Source organism: Armigeres subalbatus, chromosome 3 (assembly GCF_024139115.2).
Source record: "Armigeres subalbatus isolate Guangzhou_Male chromosome 3, GZ_Asu_2, whole genome shotgun sequence".
In the NCBI taxonomy this organism is placed as follows: domain Eukaryota; kingdom Metazoa; phylum Arthropoda; class Insecta; order Diptera; family Culicidae; genus Armigeres; species Armigeres subalbatus.
Window position 1 is genome coordinate 407,793,035 of NC_085141.1, and position 20,230 is coordinate 407,813,264.

At 40.4% G+C, this 20,230-nt stretch overlaps 1 protein-coding gene across 2 annotated transcripts in view; it reads right to left on the bottom strand.

Moving 5' to 3' along the window:
* Nucleotides 1–20,230, bottom strand: part of LOC134227089 (uncharacterized) — a 161,580-nt gene that overhangs the window by 17,435 nt on the left and 123,915 nt on the right. For both annotated transcript variants that reach the window (XM_062708332.1, XM_062708331.1), the window contains exon 3: nt 16,345–16,438. The gene's annotated coding sequence lies outside the window, so the exon portion shown is untranslated. The remainder of the gene's footprint in view (nt 1–16,344; nt 16,439–20,230) is intronic.

Sequence of the window (20,230 nt, forward strand, 5' to 3'; positions counted from 1 at the left end):
AACACAATATTGTATATGATGTTCTGCCGGTTGTATGACATTCGCCAGAAAGTCATTTGCCAGAAGGCCTTTTGCCAGAATCAATTTGCCAGAATGGACCATTCCCCAGAAAGTCGTTTGCCAGAATGCACCATTCCCCAGAAAGCCATTCGCCAGAATGTACCATTCCCCAGAATGGACCATTCCCCAGAATGGACCATTCCCCAGAATTGGTCATCACCACGCGTTTGCCCAGTATGCGCAATAATTCTTAACGCCATGAACTTTTGGCATAACTATGAACAGCGTTAAAAGAGAGGGTCATTTGGCATAAGGGACATTTTTTTATAATTTTGCTTTGTTGTTGTCGATAATAGAATTGAAAATACCTAATCTGTACATAAGACGTATGCATACATAAGCCGAGTATAGCAGCTTACCTGGATTAAGTCAAAAATGGCGGATGTGATCCCTTCTTTCAAAATTTTTTAATAGGTGTTTGGTATTGGCTATTTAATAGGTGTTTGCCCGGATTCAGGCAATGGTGGGTGCGATCCCTTCTTTCAAAATTAGTGCTTCCCGGATTAAGGTAATGGTGGATGTGACTCCTTCTTTAAAATTATGTGCAATGGTTGATGTATTTTTTTCTTTTAAAGTAGGCGCTTGCCCGGATTGAGGCAATGGTGGATGTGATCCCTTCTTTAAAAGCAATCGCTTGCCGGGAGTAAGGCAACGGTGGATGTGAACCCTTCTTTAAACATAGGCGATTGTCAGGATTAAAACAATGGTGGATATGATACCTTGTTTGAAATTAAGCGCTTGCCCGGGTTAAGACAATGGTGGATGTGAACCTTTCTTCAAAAATAGGTGTTTGTCAGGATTAAGGCAATGGTCGATATGATCCCTTCTTCAAAAAAGGCGCTTTGTGTAATTCATTCTTTAAAAGAAGGCGCTTACTCGGATTAAGGCAATGGAGGATGTAATCCCTTCTTAAAAAGTGGGCGTTTGCTACAAATGAAGCAATGGTGGATGTGATTCCTTCTTCAAAAGTAGGCGCTTGTCCGAGTTAAAGCAAAGGTGGATGTGATCCCTTCTTTGAAAATAGACGTTTGTCAGAAAGGAAGCAATGGTGCACATGATCCATTTCTGAAAAAAAATGGTGCTTGCTCCGATTAAGGCAAGGATAGATGTTATCCCGGTGTCCTCCTTAGCCTAGCGGTAAGATGCGCGGCTATAAAGCAAGACTATGCCGAAGGTGACTGGGTTCGATTCCCGGTGCCGGTCTAGGCAATTTACGGTTTGGAAATTGTCTCGACTTCCCTGGGCATAAAAGTATCATCGTGTTAGCCTCATGATATACGAATGCAAAAATGGTAACTTGACTTAAGCCCCAAACGCAATACAACGGAACGGCGACGGAAACGGAAAATCTGACAGAAAATATATGGGCTAACTGTCAAATTTGCCGATTCCGTCGCCGTTCCGTTGTATTGCGTTTGGGGCTTTAGAAACCTCACGGTCAATAACTGTGGAAGTACTGAATGAACACTAAGCTGCGAGGCGGCTATGTCCCAGTGGGATGTAATGCCAATGAAGAAGAAGATGTTTTTCCTTCAAACGTAGGTGGTTGCCCGTGTCCGTGTTTGAATATGTCAATTGTGCATATGATTCCTTCTTTAGGAATAGACATTTTGCCTAGACTTGTAGATATAACTTCTTCAATGAAAGCAAATGGCGTCTAGTATGGCTTAAAATGATATTATCCAATTGTAGATATGATTTAATTTTTGAAATAAAATCTGCTTCCGAAATGAGACGAAGAAATATGATATCCATTCGTAAACAGTTTGTTTGTATTAGACAAATATTTTTTTTTTTTGATATATAGGATCTATCTTTCTGAAAATTGTCTAATATGTTGAATAATCCCTTTTATGAAAATTAATTATACCGCAAATCCCTTCATTACTAAATAAATCCGAATCCATTTTTTTCTATTCTTAAGCCATCAATAATTATTGGAATTTCCAGTTTTACTATTTCTAGGGAATGGTACATTCTGGCAAATTACATTCTGGAATATGGTCCATTCTGGCAAATGGGTTTCTGGCAAAATCATTCTAGCAAATTGATTCTGGCAAATGGTTTTCTGGCAAATGGTTTTCTGGCAAATGGTTTTCTGGCAAATGTCATACAATCGTTCTGCTTCAACTTTGCGCCTAATACAAGAAAAAATCCATTTGAGAAGCATTACTCAGTGAGAAGAAAAGGGGGTTCAAAATTTACATTTTCGAATAACTGCTTTCCACAATACCTTCTATCATTATAAAAAATATAATGAAATACTTTCCCTTAGGTGTGATTCAAATTTAACGTCCACTACTTTTTGAGATTTCTAGTCGCTTTTTTGTATACATAGTATATGTATATGGGCTGCAAAATGGTGGGTTGACATAAAGGAAGGAGCGCCCAACAGAGCTCTGGTCCCCACAAGTCCCTATCTCACGCTTCCACGGGTCGTCCGATGACAAAAGACCGCCAGCTAAGGGTTGTGTACTTAGCTGGTAGTGCAGCCTGGGCACTGTTGTCCTTCTGACATCAGCTAGAGTGAGAAGGTACGCCTCGAGCGTCTGTTCACCAGGAGGTGCGGCTCAAACAGCGTCTGCCTGGTACCCAGCGGCTGATTAACGAAATGCTGTATCGCGTCAGCTATACCTAAGGTGGCAGCCCCATCATCGCGATGTAGGTAACGCGACCCCGGTAAGGTAGCTTACTGAAGCCTCTCAAATACCACGAAAAATGGAGATAGAAGAAAAGAGAACGTTATTTTGGAAACCGATCCGGCAACGTAATAAGGACTATGATTGGAAACTCGGTACCTGGAATGTCAGGACCCTAAATGAACCTGGACGAGTGAGCCTTCTGGCTCGTGAACTGCAGAAGGTTGGAGTGAACGTGGCTGCTATTCAAGAAGTCCGATGGCCTAGATCCGGAGAACGTGAATTTCGAGCCGTGGATCCCGACCAACACTGCATTCAAGTATAACATCTATCACAGCGGCGGCGGAAAAGCAGAGCATGGAGTTGGTTTCGAAGTGATGGGCAAGCAGATGAAGCGAGTGATGCGGTGGAAACCCATTAGCGAACGAATTTGTGGGTTGAGGATACGAGGCAAATTCTTCAATTACAGCTTTATCAACGTTTACGCACCGACAAACGATAAATCCGACGACGTGAAGGACACGTTTTATGAATGTCTTGATAAAGCCTATGGAGAGTGCCCAAAGCATGACGTGAAAATTGTTATCGGAGACGCTAACGCTCAGGTCGGTAGAGAGGACTTTTTCCGTCCCATAATCGGTAGGGAGAGCCTTCACTCCGCTACCAATGACAACGGCCTACGGCTAGTAAATTTTGCTACTGCCAGAGGGATGGCCATCAGTAGCACCTACTTTGCACGAAAGAACATCCGAAAGCACACCTGGAGACACCCAAATGGTGAAACTTGCAACCAGATAGACCATGTTCTGGTGGATGGGCGCCATTTCTCGGATGTTATCGATGTGCGAACATTCAGAGGTCCGAACATTGACTCTGATCACTACCTCGTTGTCAGTAAAATTCGATCACGGTTGTCAACTGTATCGAACGAAAGATCACAGCGAACGATGCTTTACAATATCCAGCGATTGTCGGCGGAAGGAGTATCGGCTGAGTACCGCCAGATGCTCGACGAACGGATAAGTGCAATCAACGTTAGCGACAACATCAACGATCTATGGGAGTCGATCCATGGAGCGGTGAGCACAATAGCACGAGAAGTGGTAGGCACTGCACAGAGGCGACCCAGGACGGGTTGGTTCGATGTGGAGTGTCAGAGAGTGACAGACGAGAAGAACGTTGCCAGATGCCGGATGTTAGTGTCGGGTAACCGATCGAATAGAGATCGGTACAAGGAAGCAAGAGCAGCCGAAAACCGAACCCACCGCAGGAAGAAGAAAGAATATGAAGAACAAGTGGTTGGCGAGGCGCAGAAAAAAAAAGAAGCAGAACGATATGCGGAGGTTTTACGAGTCTGTCAATGGCGTGCGGAGAAAGACAGCGCCATTTCCCGCCATGTGCGACGACCAAGAAGGGAATTTGCTGACAGATAAAACTGACGTAGCTGCCAGGTGGAATCAACACTTCGAGACTTTGTTGAATGGAGGAAGTGACGGTGCATCGGTGAACAGAATAGATATTAGCGACGATGGACAAGCTGTGGAGTCACCTACACTAGATGAGGTTAAAAAAGCTGTCAAAGAGCTGAAAAACAATAAGGCTGCGGGGAAGGACCAGCTCCCGGCTGAACTTTTCAAACATGGCAGTGAGCAGCTTTATGAAGTTCTGCACCATATTATGTCGAAAATATGGGAAGACGAGGAAATGCCTGCTAGCTGGTTGGACGGCCTCATTTGCCCTCTCTTTAAGAAAGGGCACAGACTGGAGTGCGCCAATTACCGAGGAATAACCCTCCTTAATTCGGCGTACAAAATTATGTCCCGTATTCTGTTCAACAGATTGAGACCGCTTGAAGTGTCCTTCGTCGGCGAATACCAAGCAGGTTTTCGTGAGGGCCGATCAACGAGGTTGCGGATGAAATATCGACGTCATTTGTTACCTTAGATGGATTAAAGCAGGGTGATGCACTCTCGAACCTACTGTTCAATATAGCGCTCGAGGGAGCGATTAGGAGAGCTGGTGTGCAAAGAAGCGGTACCATTATCACAAAATCGCATATGCTCCTGGGATTTGCGGACGATATCGATATTATCGGAATTGATCGCCGTGCCGTGGAAGAGGCTTTGCGCCTTTTAAGAGGGAGACAGCGAGGATTGGACTCACGATCAATACCAGCAAAACGAAGTACATGGTCGCTGGCAATCAACGTGGGTTCATTAGTGGTGGTGGTAGCGAAATAGTGCTGGATGGTGAAAAATTTGAAGTGGTAGAAGAATTTGTGTATCTTGGAACATTGGTGACGTGCGATAATGATGTTACCCGCGAGGTGACACGGCGTATTGCAGATGCAAATAGAGCCTATTACGGACTTCGTAACCAGCTTAAGTCCCGTAGTCTGCAAACGAAAACAAAACTCGCGCTGTATACTACTCTGATTCTTCCGGTGGCTTTATACGGCCATGAGACATGGACGTTAAAGGAGGCTGATCGGAGAGCTCCCGGAGTGTTTGAGCGTAAGGTGCTGCGGACAATACTCGGCGGTAAACAGGAGAACGGTATCTGGCGGCGTCGCATGAATCACGAATTGTACCAGGTGTATAAAGGGCTGGATATTATTAAGCTTATACAACACGGCAGACTACGGTGGGTTGGTCACGTTGTTTGTATGCCGGAAGAACGTCAAGCGAAGATAATATTTAGTAGAGAACCCGGAAGAGGCCGCAGGATTCGTTGAATGCCACGTACACGATGGCTTTTTGCAGTTGAAGAAGAAGCTCAATGTTCAGGGCGACTGGAAGCGATTGGCCCAGGATCGAGTCCAGTGGAGAAGGATACTCCATTCGGCGTAGGTTCATCGAAGAGCTGTAGCCCATCAAGTATCAAGTAAGTAAGTATATGTACTGTCACAAAATCTTGAACCCCCTCCCCCCCTAAAACCTATGTCCTCATTATTGAAACACGATGAAATTAAAAGTCCCTTGAATCTACCATACGGAAGTGCACCGGTTTTGGCCAACTTAGTGCCTTAGTGCTAATAAAACCCTTGCGAATTGATTTATTCGAGTTATTCGCAAAATAGGCCAAACTAGGAACATGGCCAAAACCGGTACAGTTCCCATACTGCGTTCCCTCCGTAAGTCTTTGCCTTCCTTACTCGATATTTGCTAAGTCGAAGTAATTTTCCAATGCATTTTCACCTCGTGAACTCGATGTTATCAGAATCAGTTTTCACAAGTACGAAAGGATCTGGGCCATTCGGCATAAAGTCATTTGGCATAAGGTCATTAGACATAAAGGTCATTTGGCGTAACGCCAATAATTGGCATAATTTTGAACTGCAACAAAAAAGTTGGTCATTTGGCGTAATTTTGAACGAATCTGTGTCAAAAGGTCGGAGGTCAAAAGGTCGATGGACAAAAGGTCGAAGGGTCAAAAGGTCGATTATGTGTCATAACGTCGAAGGTCAAAAGGTCGAAAGAACACAAAGACAAGAAATGAGTGACGTTAAGGCATAATGAGAAAGTAGTGACAAGTGAGATGCAAGATGGAAGTAGTAAGCATAGATAAATGAGAAGTGAGAAGTGAAAAGTGAAGAAGTAAGTGAAAAGTGAGAAGTGGAAAGGAAGAAATAAGAAGTAAAAAGTGACAAGTGAGAAATGTGATGTGAGAAGTGAGGAACGGAGAAGTAAGAAGTGAGATGTAAATAAGAAGTGAAAAGGAAGAAAGAAGAAAGGAGGAAACATATATAGTAAGAAAGAAAAAGAACAGAAGAGGAAACAAGAACAAAGAAAGAAAGAAGAAGGAAGATGGAAGAAGGAAAAAAGAAGGAAGAAGGAAGAAAAAAGAAAAATAGAAGAAGGAAGAAAGAAAAAAGGAAGATGAAAGAAGGGCGACACAATGAAACAAAACAAAAGAAAGAAAAGGGAAGCAAGTAACAGAAAAAGAGAAGATAGATGGATGAAATGAGGAACAAAGAAGAGAGAAATAAGGAAGAAAGAAGAAATAAAGAAGAAAGATGGAATAAAGAAGAGATAAATAAGGAAGAAAGAAGGATGAAAGAAGGAGGTAAGGCAGAAGTAAGAAAGAAGGAAGAAAGAAGGATGAAAGAAGGAAGAAAGAAGAAAAGAAAAAAGAAAGTAGGAAGAAAAACAGGAAACAAGAAAGAATAAGAAATAAAGAAGGGAGAAAAAAGGAAGAAAGAGAAAAGAAAGAGAGAGGAAAGAATGAAAAAGAAAACGGGAGAAAGGCAGAAGGAAGAACGAAGAAAGAAATAAGGAAGGAAGGAAGAAAAAAGAAAGAAGGAAAAAAGAAAGAAGGAAAAAAGAAAGAAGAAAAACGGAAGAAAGGAATAAAGAAGGATGAAGGAAGGAAGAAAAAAAGGAAAAGAAAAGCAAACAAAAAGGAGTAAAGAAGGAAAAAGAAGGAAGAAAGTAAAAACTTAAGAAGGTAGAAAAACAGTAAACAAAAAGGAAGAAAAAAAAGGGGAGAGAGAGAAAGAAGAAAGAGGGAAGAAAGAAGGATAGAAGAAGAAAAAAAGAAGGTAGAAAAGAAGAAAAAAAAAGAAGAAAAAAAGGAACTAAGTATGAAGAAAGAAGGAAGAAATAAAGAGGAAAAAAGGTTGAAAGAAGGAAGGAAGATGAAGCAAAGAAGGAAGAAAAAGAAAGAAGTTAGAAAAAATAAGATGGAATATGGAAGGAAGAAGGAAGTAAGAAAGGAGGAAAAAGAATTAAAGGAAGGAAACATATTTGTATTTGTATTTGTTTTTTATTCATCGGACTGTGTTGTCTACATGAAATTCTTAAATCTAATGGTGGTCAAACAATAAAAACATTAAAGACGGCTCAGCAAGCGGCAGCGAAAAAAACCGTTTCTCGATGGATTTTCAATTTTTTTGGACCATTCGATCAAGGATGAGTCAACGCTTCTTCGTATTTATTTGAAAATACTGATTTTTAACTATTTATTATCGATAATTGATAAAAAGTTTGGAAATAGGTCAACCAACCAATCACGTACATGCATCACTAGCACAGACATCAAAAATCAATCACTTGCGGGTTTGGATCTAATCCTCAGTTTGAACAAGGTTTCACGCAGAGCAGACACATCAAAGCGATCGCTGCGGAGCGGACACAGCATCACGGAGGCGCTAATAACATTTTCAAAGGAAATCCATCGCATTGGTGGTGGTGCTCGATGTGTTGCTGCAGATCATTCAACCTCAACGAACCAGCATTTCATATGAAGAAAGGGTTGACCATAAAAATAGCACTGTGGCGATCCCGCACCGCCAGTGCCGATGCTGAAAATTTATTACAAATTGTGGTGTCAGCTAGTTGGAAAGGAGCATTGGGAAAAGAAAAATTGGTTCTTCTTAGGACCAACATTTAATGAAAAGAAAGAGTGAATTGTGAAAATGGACTGTTTCTATGGCATCGGGTTTGGCGTGGTAGCTTGGTTGCTGTTAGTGATCCCATCCATTAAAATTTACTGCATCATCTCCTTCCGACGCGCTATCAGTTTTGCACTTTGAAGAAAGTTTATTTCGGATAGTCGGATCAACCTTCTTCTGAATAAAATGGTGGCTTTTGTATTATATCAATAAAGACGCCACCTCAGTGGAAACTATCTACAGCAACCACCCATCGGTGAACGTCCCTCTGACATACAGATGCCGAAAGATAATGTTTTGCAATATTAAACTTCGTTTTGAGTTGTTGTCATTCCTTGCAACAATACGCATCTTAGATCTCATAACCAAATTCAGAATCTTGCGAGAAAATTTCATAGGGTTCTTAAAATTTGTCATCCTCCGAACGGTCCGCTGTCTGCGGAATCCCGATCGAAATGGCTCGCGCGCGCCGAAAAGCAGCTTTCTTATATCTAATGAAGTAATTCCATTTGCCCTGCCCCTTCATTATCCGTTATGAGTAGAGATGTCGCAAATTAATCGATTACTTCGATAAATTGATTCATCGATGTGATAATCGATTAATTTTGAATCGATCATTACCAAACGATTAATCGATTCAATAATCGAGAGGAATCGAGAGTAATCGATTAGTTACTAATCGATTAATCAGGATTTTACGACATCATAAGGATGTCCAATTGGATTGATTACCTCGATTGATCGATTCATCGTTGTGATAATCGATTAATTTTGAATCGATTACTATCCAACGAATAATCGATTCAATAATCGACAAGGATCGAGAGTAATCGATTAGTTACTAATCGATTAATCGGAATTTTACGACATCTCTAGTTATGAGTGCACATTATATTTACACCCATATCATATCATATCACAAAGGGGCGGGGCTAACGGGCTTAATTTATTAAATACAAGAAAGCTGCTGTTCGGCGCGCGCGAGCCATTTTGATCGGGATTTCGCAGAGAGCGGTTGAACAAGATTTTACGCAGAGCGGACGCAGCGGAGCGAAGACAGCAGCACGAAGGCGCTCTGGTAGCATTTTCAAATAAAAATCATCGAATTGGTGGTGGAAGTCTGCGTTGGTGGTCGTCATTCAACCTCAACAACAAATCAAAATCTTGTGAAGAAATTCCATTTGACTGCTACTGACGCCATCCATTTCAACAAACTCATTGCATCATCTCCCTCCGACGCGCGCTTGTGGTTGTGCTACCAAAGGGCAACTTTCTGTCGTCGCCAAACGATGGTAACCCGGAAAAAATCGATATCATTTCCAATGACTAACGAAACAAAACCAAAGAATCTTGCCAGAAAATTTCACTTTCCGTCGACGTCGGCCAAATCGATGAAGACGCCACCTTAGTGAAAAATGTCGTTAGTTTTTCAAATTACGCAACAATAATAGATCTTTCCAAATTGGTCATTGTCGTTTAAACAGCCGAACAGTCTGTTTGTCTGGGTAAACAATTTTCCCAACGGTCAAAACCTCTTCTTGGATAAATAGTTTAAGTCCTGAAAAAGACTGTTTGTAATTTATTCTTGAAGTCCCGGTCACTTTGCCACCAGCGCTATAGAAAACGATGCATGTACGCTTCCATCGTGTGCGGAAGTCAAACGTTGCAAATTAATATATTTGTGTTTGGTTTCGCGCCACCTCCGATTCTGCTTATTTTTCCTTTATTCCGGACATTTTTGAGCATAATGTCTTCTAGGATTCTGATGATATCCACTGAAAGATAGGCGAGTGGCTTCAGTGGCGATGCGGCCGATGAGTCGTTCCTTTTCCATGGCTGGTTCATCCAACTGGGAGCTACTTTCAGTTTCTTGATTCGGTTGACCTCCGAGCAGTTTGCACAATGCTAATAAATTTACACAAATTATGATGAAAAATACCCTCCATTTCGTATAGCTACGTAGTCCTACGTCACCTTTGCGTACAACCCGATTGGGCTGCACCTTTGAGTTTTTTACCATAATTAGAGTAGATCGAGGATATGTTCTGATAGATTTAGACTGATGGTAGGCATTTTTCGGAATGACGGACAAACGAAGCGGCAGAACTACTTTTGAGAAAGGGATTTCATCCGCCCAGCGTCGTAGCGTATGGTTGGCAGGGTTGGCCTCTGCCAAGGGCGCCGGGCCTTAGGGGTCACCGAAATCCAGAATTCCGCTATGGGAAATGATGACAAATTATTCACAAATTCACTGGTTCAAAGTTATACAAATTTAACCTCTTATCACGATTCTCTCGGGGACTGCATCCATAAACAATCGTTTGACGTATTTCCAGAAGGCTCTTTTCCGCCTACAACTGATACAGGTTGTTACCGAATGGAAACACTTTGTGTATGTTGTTGGAATGCAGGGAAATAATTTGTCAAGCTAGTGTCTAACCGTCATTTCAAAACGGGTGGGCCATAAATCAAAGCGGTGAATTTTAAAAAGTGGGTGGCAAATTAATACGGTTACAAAAAATATGAGCTCCAGAGGCTTCGATGAAGAAAGCAAAAAATGAAGAAAGCGATCAGTCGAAGCACGAGATACTAAGAACCAACAGCCAACTCGCATCTTTGAAGTTTATTTCATTCCTCGTGAAACTCGGAATTTTGAGATAAATAGTAAATCAGTCCAAATAGTCAGTCCGACATTGTGACGTTTGGGAACGAACTAAGACGAACTAAGTGGGATTCCAGCTCACAAACTGTAGGTGCTATTAACACGAGAACGCAAGTCGGCGCCCAGTTGCCGGTAGTTATCCGTGTGCCTAAGTACACCTCCGGAACGAATACTGCCAGGAATTACCATTTGGCTGGCCGACGTTTGGTTATTCGTTTCCGGGGTTGACAACTGTTGGCCCCAGTTCTGCGGAACGACTTCCGGTCGGCAGACGACTTCCAGCGAGCGGTGCGTAGTGTACAAGCCGGTCGTCCCAGAGCTTGGCAAGACCTGCCAAGTGAGAACCACCGAGCCTGCTAACATCCTGCCCAGAGGTGCAGGGTCTTCTACGTATTCCTGAAGGTACTTTCTCGCCCGAACCGACGGGTGGTACCACTCCACTAACGCCATTTTGTCATACGGCGTCCTGGCAACGACAGCTATTATTCGTCCCAGTTATCGGGTTCCACCAACCGGAAAATTCCGGAATTTACCCCGGCCATAAGATCGTCGGGAAGCAACGCTTTGCGGCCGCAGCCGGGTCATTCGAGGACCATCTGACCAAAGACCGTCGGGTCATTCGACGACGGAAATAGATATACGGAAATACTTTACTTCCAAATACCTTTATGCCAAATGACACGCTCCCTGCACGAAACACACGATTTCGGGCCATTTTGCCACTTGTTTCTCAGTGAGTAACAACAACTGTGGTGTGACTTACTAAAGGTCTAAGTTATGCACAACATGTAATATTTGGAACTCCTTTGAGACACAAAAAGCGCAAGAGGTGAAACCTATTTGCAGCATCTTGCGGGTACAATGAAAATAAAAACACAAAACCAACCGGGAATCGAACCATGGACCTTGAGATTTGTAACATTTTTATTATAACCATCACACCATCAATTCTTTTAGGAGATTCTGCTACAAGTGCAGTACATAAAGGGTGTATTCGATAAAAATGGCACACAGAAAATCTTCTGTAACATTTAAACCGTATGAGTAAAAAACCTGAAAATTTGAGCAAATCTTATTCATAGTGTATTGTTTATATCTGCAGAGTTTCATAGGTATTCGTACAGTGATCATGTCGTCAGAACAAGAAATTGCCAGGGAAAAAAATTGTGCATCTACCATCAAAATCTGGAGGCGTCCCACCGATCGATCGCTAACAAGCTTGGGATTGCAAATTCAACTATATCTCGTGTAATGAGAACCTCCAAGAAGCGTCTGAGTGTTCAAATGAAGGAAGTGGATGATCCAATGGACAGTAAAATGACCAGGAGTGGTACAACAGTTCCAGAAGCTTGAAAAAGTGTCCATCTGAGATATCGCTAACAAGTCCAAGGTGTCGGTTGGTTTTGTGCAGAAAACAATGAAGCGTGCTAGGTTATATGTTTACAAGGTGCAAAAAAATCCAAACCAAAATGAAAAGCGAAACGCCACTGCAAAACCCGCACCCGGAAACTTTACATGAAGTTGTTCACCAAATCGTGTTGCATCGTCAACTTCCGTCAACTTGCTGGGCAAGAATATTTCGTTGCCGATATTCCGGAGGAATGTCCAAGTTATCAAAATTTGCAAAGAAGGCAGATGATTTGCGGATGTGGTAAAGTAAGCGCTTCCTGCACTACTTCCGGTAGAATCAACGGTACGATTTACACCGAAGAGTGCCTCAAGAAGCGTATTTACAAAGTATCAATTCTGTTTGGGCCTGATCTGGCGTCCCGCCACTACGCTCGAAAGTGTTGAAGTGGTACCGAGCTAACGGAGTTAAATTTGTGCCAAAATATATGAACGCACAAAATTTACCGGAACTTCACCCAATTTAAAAATTCTGGGCAATTGTGAAGACAAAACTTCGCAAATATCCCAAAATTAGTAAAATAGAGCTGGAGTTGAAGAAAATTTGGGTAAAAACAACAAAACACTGGGAAAATCGATTGTACAAAATTTGATAGGTGGTGTGAGAAGGAATATGCGTGCATTCGGAATGGGTGATGAAATCGAATAAAACAAATGTTGTAAATCATAACTCATTGAAAGTTTTTCGTTCCCTGAAAATTTTAAGAAAATCCGATAATCGGTTTGATTTTGGTGAGTAAATATGTGTGTGGCATTTTTATCGAATACACCCTTTACACAACAAAGTCATTTGCAACTTCATTGTACCTTATACGAAACATGCAGGGGACTGTCAAAAATAAAATACTGCTCAGTTGAGCTGGTTTTGCAACGTTTCAGAAACATCACTCAAAAGGTCAGATGCGTCACATATTGCAACGCCGTAATTTATTATGAACACACAGCTATTTGAAAGATGTTGCACGCACTGCTTGGGAGCTAGAAGTGAGGAATGAGACATTTCTCACATCACATAAGAAATTAAAATTGAGAAGTAGAAAGTGAATATAGAAGTGAGAAGTAAAAAATGAGAAGTTATAAGTGCAAAGTGAGAAGTGAGAAGTAGGAAATAATAATTGAAAAGTAAGAAGTGAGAAGGGAGAAGTGAAAAGGGAAGAGTAAGAAGTGTAAAGTAAATAGTGAGTAGTTAGACTTCAGATATGCAAAGTGAGAAGTGAGAAGCGAAAAGGGAACAGTGAGAAATAAGAAGTTAAAAGATGATATTATGAAGTGAAAAATGAGAAGTAAGATGTAAGAAGTGAGAAATGTGAAGTAAATAATCGTAGTGAGAAGTGGGAAAGAGGAAGTGAATAGTGACAAGTGCGAAGGGAGAAATGAGAAGTGAGAAGTAGGAAGTGAGAAGTGAGAAAGGAGAAGTGATGAAAGAGAAGTGAGAAGGAAGAAGTGAGACATGACAAGTGAAAAGTAAGAACCGAGGAGTAAGAAGTGAGAAAGGATATGCGACAAGTAAGATGTGGGAATTGAAAATTGTTTAATTAATCCTTATACCTTTTTTCTCACATCTTGTTTCTGTTTTTCTGCCCTCCTTTTTCATTGTTATTATTTCCTTCATCCTTATTCTGTCTCTTCTATTCTTTTCTTCATCCTTATTCTTCCTCTTTCCTTCATCTATATCAATTCTCTTCTCTTCATTTTTTCCCTTTTTATTCTTATCTTTCTTCTAGCTTCTTCCTTCTACATTCTTTCGTCTTTCTTCTTCATTCTTTCTTTTTTCTTCTTCCTTCTTCCCTTTTTCTTAATCTTTATTCCATCTTTTTTCATCTTCCTTATACTTTCTCTTCCCTTCTTTTTTCTCTTTCTTTTTCTGCCTTCCTTCTTCCTATCGTCTTATATCTCTCCAGTCACTTCTCACTTCTCAACACTTTTCACTGCTCACTACTCACTTCTTATTTCTCATTTCGCAACTATCACATCTCACTACTCATTACTGACTTCCCAAGTAACATTTTAAGTTTTATAACGATCATGAGGGGCCCTCCTTGGCCGTGCGGTAAGACGCGCGGCTACAAAGCAAGACTATGCTGAGGGTGGCTGGGTTCGATTCCCGGTGCCGGTCTAGGAAATTTTCGGATTGGAAATTGTCTTGACTTCCCTGGGCATAAAAGTATCATCGTGCTAGCCTCATGATATACGAATGCAAAAATGGTAACCTGACTTAGAAACCTCGCAGTTAATAACTGTGGAAGTGCTTAATGAACACTGAGCTGCGAGGCAGCTCTGTTCCAGTGCGGGGATGTAATGCCAATAAGAAGAAGAAGAAGAAGAACTATCATGAAAACCATTATTTGCTCTTCATGACTTTTATAAAACCAGCATAAAATCAAAATGTTACTGGGGTTGTCACTTCTCACTACTCTCTACCCTTTTAATTCTCACTTCTTGCTACTCTGTCCTCACTTCGAATATCTCATTTTTCACTGTTCACTAATCACATAGCACTTCTCGCTTCACTTAATAAGGGATCAAATTTTAACTTTTCGGCCAATCCGCATTTCAATAAATGGCCTTTTCGTTCAAACGGCATTCAACCAAATAAGCCTAAACCGTATTTCTACATGTTATAAAAAGTGTTTGATATTTGGGAATTAAAAAGGAAATGTGTTCCATATCTCTAAACGTGACAATATGCCGGTTCTTGAATCTGGTCTTCCTTCCTTTGGAAGTTTAAGAAGTTCTACTCACTACTTTTTAACTCCAGTAGCTAATACATTCAAACCTCCATGAGTAGATATTGAAGGGACCAACGACTCATACAAACAGACATGACACCCAAGAATATCATATATATAGAATCTTTCTTCTTCTTCTTCTTCTTATTCTTCTTCTGAAATGAAATGGTCTGTGTTCGTATCCGCATAACTCGAAAATGGCTGGACGGATTTTCTTCATTTCTTCAGCAGATATGTTCTTTATCGTTTTCGACGGGTTTATATGATGTTCCCTTATGCAAAAATTACGCGTAAGGTTGAGTAAATCGTGAAAAACTAAAATTAAAATTCGCATGGAAATTTCGCATGGGCAGTTTCGCCCAGAGCATTAGTGATTAATCATAGATTTAATCATGATTTATGAATAATGGGTTATTTATTCATTATTCATTAATCATAATCATACAAAAAATATGATTTATCCATCAATCACTAATCCTTAATCATAGAATTATACATTTAATCATTAATCACTTATCATATTCATAATTGTTTTGAGTCTATTCATCAATCATCAATCTTAATCATTGCATACATTGTTTTTATTCATTAATCTTCAATCATAATCATACGACTTCTATACCATTTAAAAACTTAATTTGGTAACCTTAGAGAAAGATTTCTTGATTATGGATCATTATTAGAATCATTCAATTTGATTATTCATAAACATTGATCGTTAACCATATCGATCGTTAATCATTAATCATGCTAAAATTGTGTCAATGGTTAATCACGATCGGTATTCGTTAATCATACTTCAATCGTTTTATTGATTAATCATAATCGTTAGTCATTGTCAAAAATGAACTGATCATTAATCATAATCATTATTCATTGTCAAAAATGAATCATTAATCATAATCTATAATCATAGAGTTGAATGATTTAATCACAACCAAGTTAATCATTCATTGGAAGGTTTATTCATTAACGCTCTGCGCCTACTATGCAGGAAAACGTCTGCCGACCCGACTAATATCATATGTATAAAATGAAAATGGATAAGAGTGCGCAGGATGCCTTTATTGGGGGTGATCTGACTTGCCAATGTCCCCAAGTCAGCCAACTTGGATTTTTGTATGGAATTTATGCTCGTTTGTTTACAATTTGCACTTAAAAAAACTCCCCCCCCCCCCTGGGTCTTCCAATCTACTGGCGAAGTCGTTTAACCTATACATATGAAAGGGCCTTGGGAGTGCGTGCTCGCCGAACAAAAGGTATCTATGTCAGGGTTATGCTGAGTATGCAGTGCCAGGTAATAGCAATGTTCTGAATCGTTTTGAATGAGGTACTGTAGAATAAAATTCTTACAATTTTGAAGATAATATGAGAAACTTAGCAATGAAATCAAAATTGAAACAGAAATGCGATCTATGATGCAATACACGTTTGAGAAAACAAAAAAACACCTACCTTAAGATAATTGATATTCCTCTCTAATCACTAGATTCAATCAGACTTTTATGTTCCAGGTACGCAGTGTTTTACGTCATTTGTGGCCGGTAATCTGCAACAAAAGAAATCGATATTATAAAAAGAGTCATTGTCTTGATTTTATGGTTTTCCAATTTAATGATTGATTGATTGCTAAAACATCCAGTTCTAGATAAATCGTTATTTCCTAAGATCAATCTTCGAGAAGAGACATGTGCTGTGAATAAGTATCTGGCGGGGTAGTCATAAAAAGCTTCTTCATCACAACCCAGCCAGAGGAAAGTGAAACGATAGTGCAACGCATTCTTCTAGGTAAGTATCCTCAGTTGACCCCCCGAACCGGACTTGTCCGGGAGGATGCGCGTCGCGTCGTCTACTGCAGCAGTCAATTTGCAGATTTATCATCGGAATCACCATAAATACGATCCACCATCCTTCCACTCTTCGAGTCGGTTCGGTGTGGCCGTTCATCAGTGGTGCCAACGGCACTACCATTTTTGTATCTTTCGAGGTCATCAAGCACGACACGGACGAAGTGTTTTTGAACCATCTTCGGTTGGCTGCGGCGGTCGGTCGGTAACTTTATCGAGCATCCCGGAATCCACTGATGACGGCAGGGAAGGATATACGAAGAATCATTCGTTATCCATTGCATCCATTGTACTCAGCGCCAGTGGTTCTTAAGCCTTGTCATGGGTGGTGATTTAAAAATTTTTGGAAGTCCTTTCTCTTTTAGGTGATTATTACAGAAATTATGTTTCAAAGCAATAAATCTGAACTATTCCTCTGATTCCGACTTCTTCAGGTAATACTATTACCGTTAACTGCTGACAAGGAGAGCGCAAAAAAAAATGAGTTCGATTTCTTATTACATGTTTGTTTTAGGAATGAATATGATAGCAATGAAGTAAAGAACAGAAAAAAGGGTATTTTCAAATTCTAACATTAACAAAAAGCAACACAGATAGAAAAAGTTGTTGAAATTTACACGAAAGTGATGTAAATAAAGGGAATGCCAAAAGAGCGTAAATTTAAACTACATTATCGCTTGAATGTATGCGATTTGCATTGCATTATGTCACTTTTTATATGATGTATGCTATAGAAACTGACATAATGCTATAAAAATTGCATACATTTAGGTGTCCTTGTTAGAAAATATCCACGTGCTCCCAAAACAGTGTAACTTTCCATGTCTTTATTTTTTACCCTTCTTTGTTTTCATTATTTTTTTTCTGTTTGACAGCAAATATATTGTGTACGTCTTACTTCGCACGTAACATTTGTGCACAAAGCATCACCTTCACAAAAAATAATGAAAACAAAGAATCGAACCCAGCCACCCTCAGCATGGTCTTGCTTTGTAGGAGGGCCCAAGTAATATACATTTATAAATAACATAACATCTTATGTTCTTTGAACTGTATCACTCATCTTATAAAAACAGATTTGTTTCAAAAGTCGCCCTCGCAAATCCCAAAATTACAAGACGTCATCCAAGTTTTTAGAACGTAAACAGATTGAGAAGCGCTGTCCACTATCTACGCAACGGAACTAAAACAGTGCCGATTCATGTGGCCCGTTGAATTAAAAAACATCAACAACACAAAGCTCAACGGTTGGTCAGTTGTTATTGGTCATTAACTGCCACCTACCTTACTCCATCCAGCCGAAAGATACTCTGCGGTATGTAGATAGAGGTTGACGACTCGTACGTGAGAGGAAGTGCTATCTCAAGTACCTACACAATACCAAATTCGTCAGCTCGCGGATTCGACCCGGCTGGTTGTTGGGTGCAAAATTCTCCGTAAGTAACAATAGCCACTGCGTCACGACTGCCACCATAATTCATCGAGTAATTTAACTGCATCTTGGGGCTTAACCGACGAACCCGCTTCTGGATGAGCCATATAATTGCCCGGATGGGATGCACTTAAGATGTCTGGCGTAATCAATTAGGGTTTTGACAACCGGGAAGCAGCCGTATGCCTCAGTAGGACCCAAATATATCGGGTAAAGAACGGAATTGCAGCCATCCAGGCATTCTCGGACATCTACCAATGTTATTGATTGCCCATATCGAAAAGTCATATCTTCGACGCAGGCGCCTATTTGAACCGCTTTGAACTGGTCAATCACCAGAAGCGAAGAACCACTCGTCGCCTCAGATTGGTAGACACATAAAACCACTTCTGGAAAAGGAGGTTACCTTCCCGACGCCTTTTAAGGAGTCGTCAATGATCTATCCATGTTAGCTGGGTCGGTGACGCCGCGCGCACGAGCTAGAATAATCGTCTCCGCCGCGAGAACGAAACCGAGTGGGGAGCGCTGATGTTTGCTGGATGATAAGATTGCGGTAATGAAGCAAAAACGAACAAACGTTTGAGCGGATGTTTGTATAGCAAAAAAAATTGAGGAACTATGGCCCAAATTGATTGCACTTCAAGTAAGATGTGCATGACGATTTCGATTTTAGCATGTCATTGCGGCGATAATAATTGTATTTTGGTGAACTTAATTTAAGAATTCTTCGAATAATTTGGACCTTGCAATGCAATCGTGATCCACGGGGAAAAAAGCATAGTCAAACTCAATTAGCTGAAGTACAAAACTCAATCACAAAACCGTAGAATCGTGCAGGCTACTGATTATAATTTGATAGATTGTAATGTGCAGGAAACTTTGTATGGAAAATCACATCTGAAAATCTGATAAATTGCGTCTTTAATTGGGCGAAATGACGGCATTGGCAGGTTTTGTTCCATAAAATTTGGTAACAATATTCTTTAATATGCAAAGAATGCTCAGGCCAAATTTGAGCATAATTAGTTATAGAAAACCCCAATGACAATAAGCTGAGAATAAAGCCGTCATTTCCTCTAATTGATTCATTGTTTTCAAACATAATGTTTTAAAGTGACGCCCATGAGAAAATAAATAAGAATAGTGACGTAAAATGACCGATCGTCACAAACAGAAGACTTGCGTAGGGGCAATGGTTTTAAATGGATCGATCAGCTAATACGAGCCACAGCAATTTCTTATGTCGAATTCGTTTTTAAACCTGGGTCAGTGCCAACCCGAACCCTGAATAAAAAAACATTTTCAGTTCCATCTGTCATTGGATATGTTGGTGTGCGTAGCATCGTGTTTGTTTTGATTCGAAACATATGATCCAGGACATCCAGTGCACTGGCAGTGCGTTGGCCTAATCAGATCATGATAAATAAATATGTTTAAGTGCGTGAACTGATTTTTGCGGATAGTGGAATTTACTTTTGGGTGTATATAAATAGGGGAACTGCTCCTGGAATTCATCTCATGGCTCCGATATTCATCCCATCAAAAACAAAGCAATGTAAAGGAATTTGGATTGTTTATTATTTTTGCGATTTTTTCAGCATGTTGACAAAAAAGGTGACGAAATTGGTGCTGTATTTCTTTGTTTCCCGATGAGATGGATATATGTTCAGTGAGATGGAGATCGGAACAGTTCCCCTATTCAATTATATTCAATAATCCCGTGCACATTTTTATACCAAGAATTCCGTATAGAATTCATGTCAAAGAGATTTTCCATTCCACAAAAATTTATCTATTTCTGCTAAAGTTTTCGGAGAACACGCATGTAATAAAAATTCTCCAGGATTCGCTAATTTTTTTCCTCGCTACCTCTCCTGATAAAGGTAGCCTCAAACCTCGGAAAATTTTTCGCCAGATTTTGGGCCCCGTACATTTTCAATTTTCAAAAATCTCCCGGAGGAATTGTTCAAGGTACTTCCAGGAATTTATGTACGAACCTTGCTGAGCAATTCCTGAAGGAAACTTCGAGTTAGTTCCTGTATTCCAGTAGGATTTCATGAAG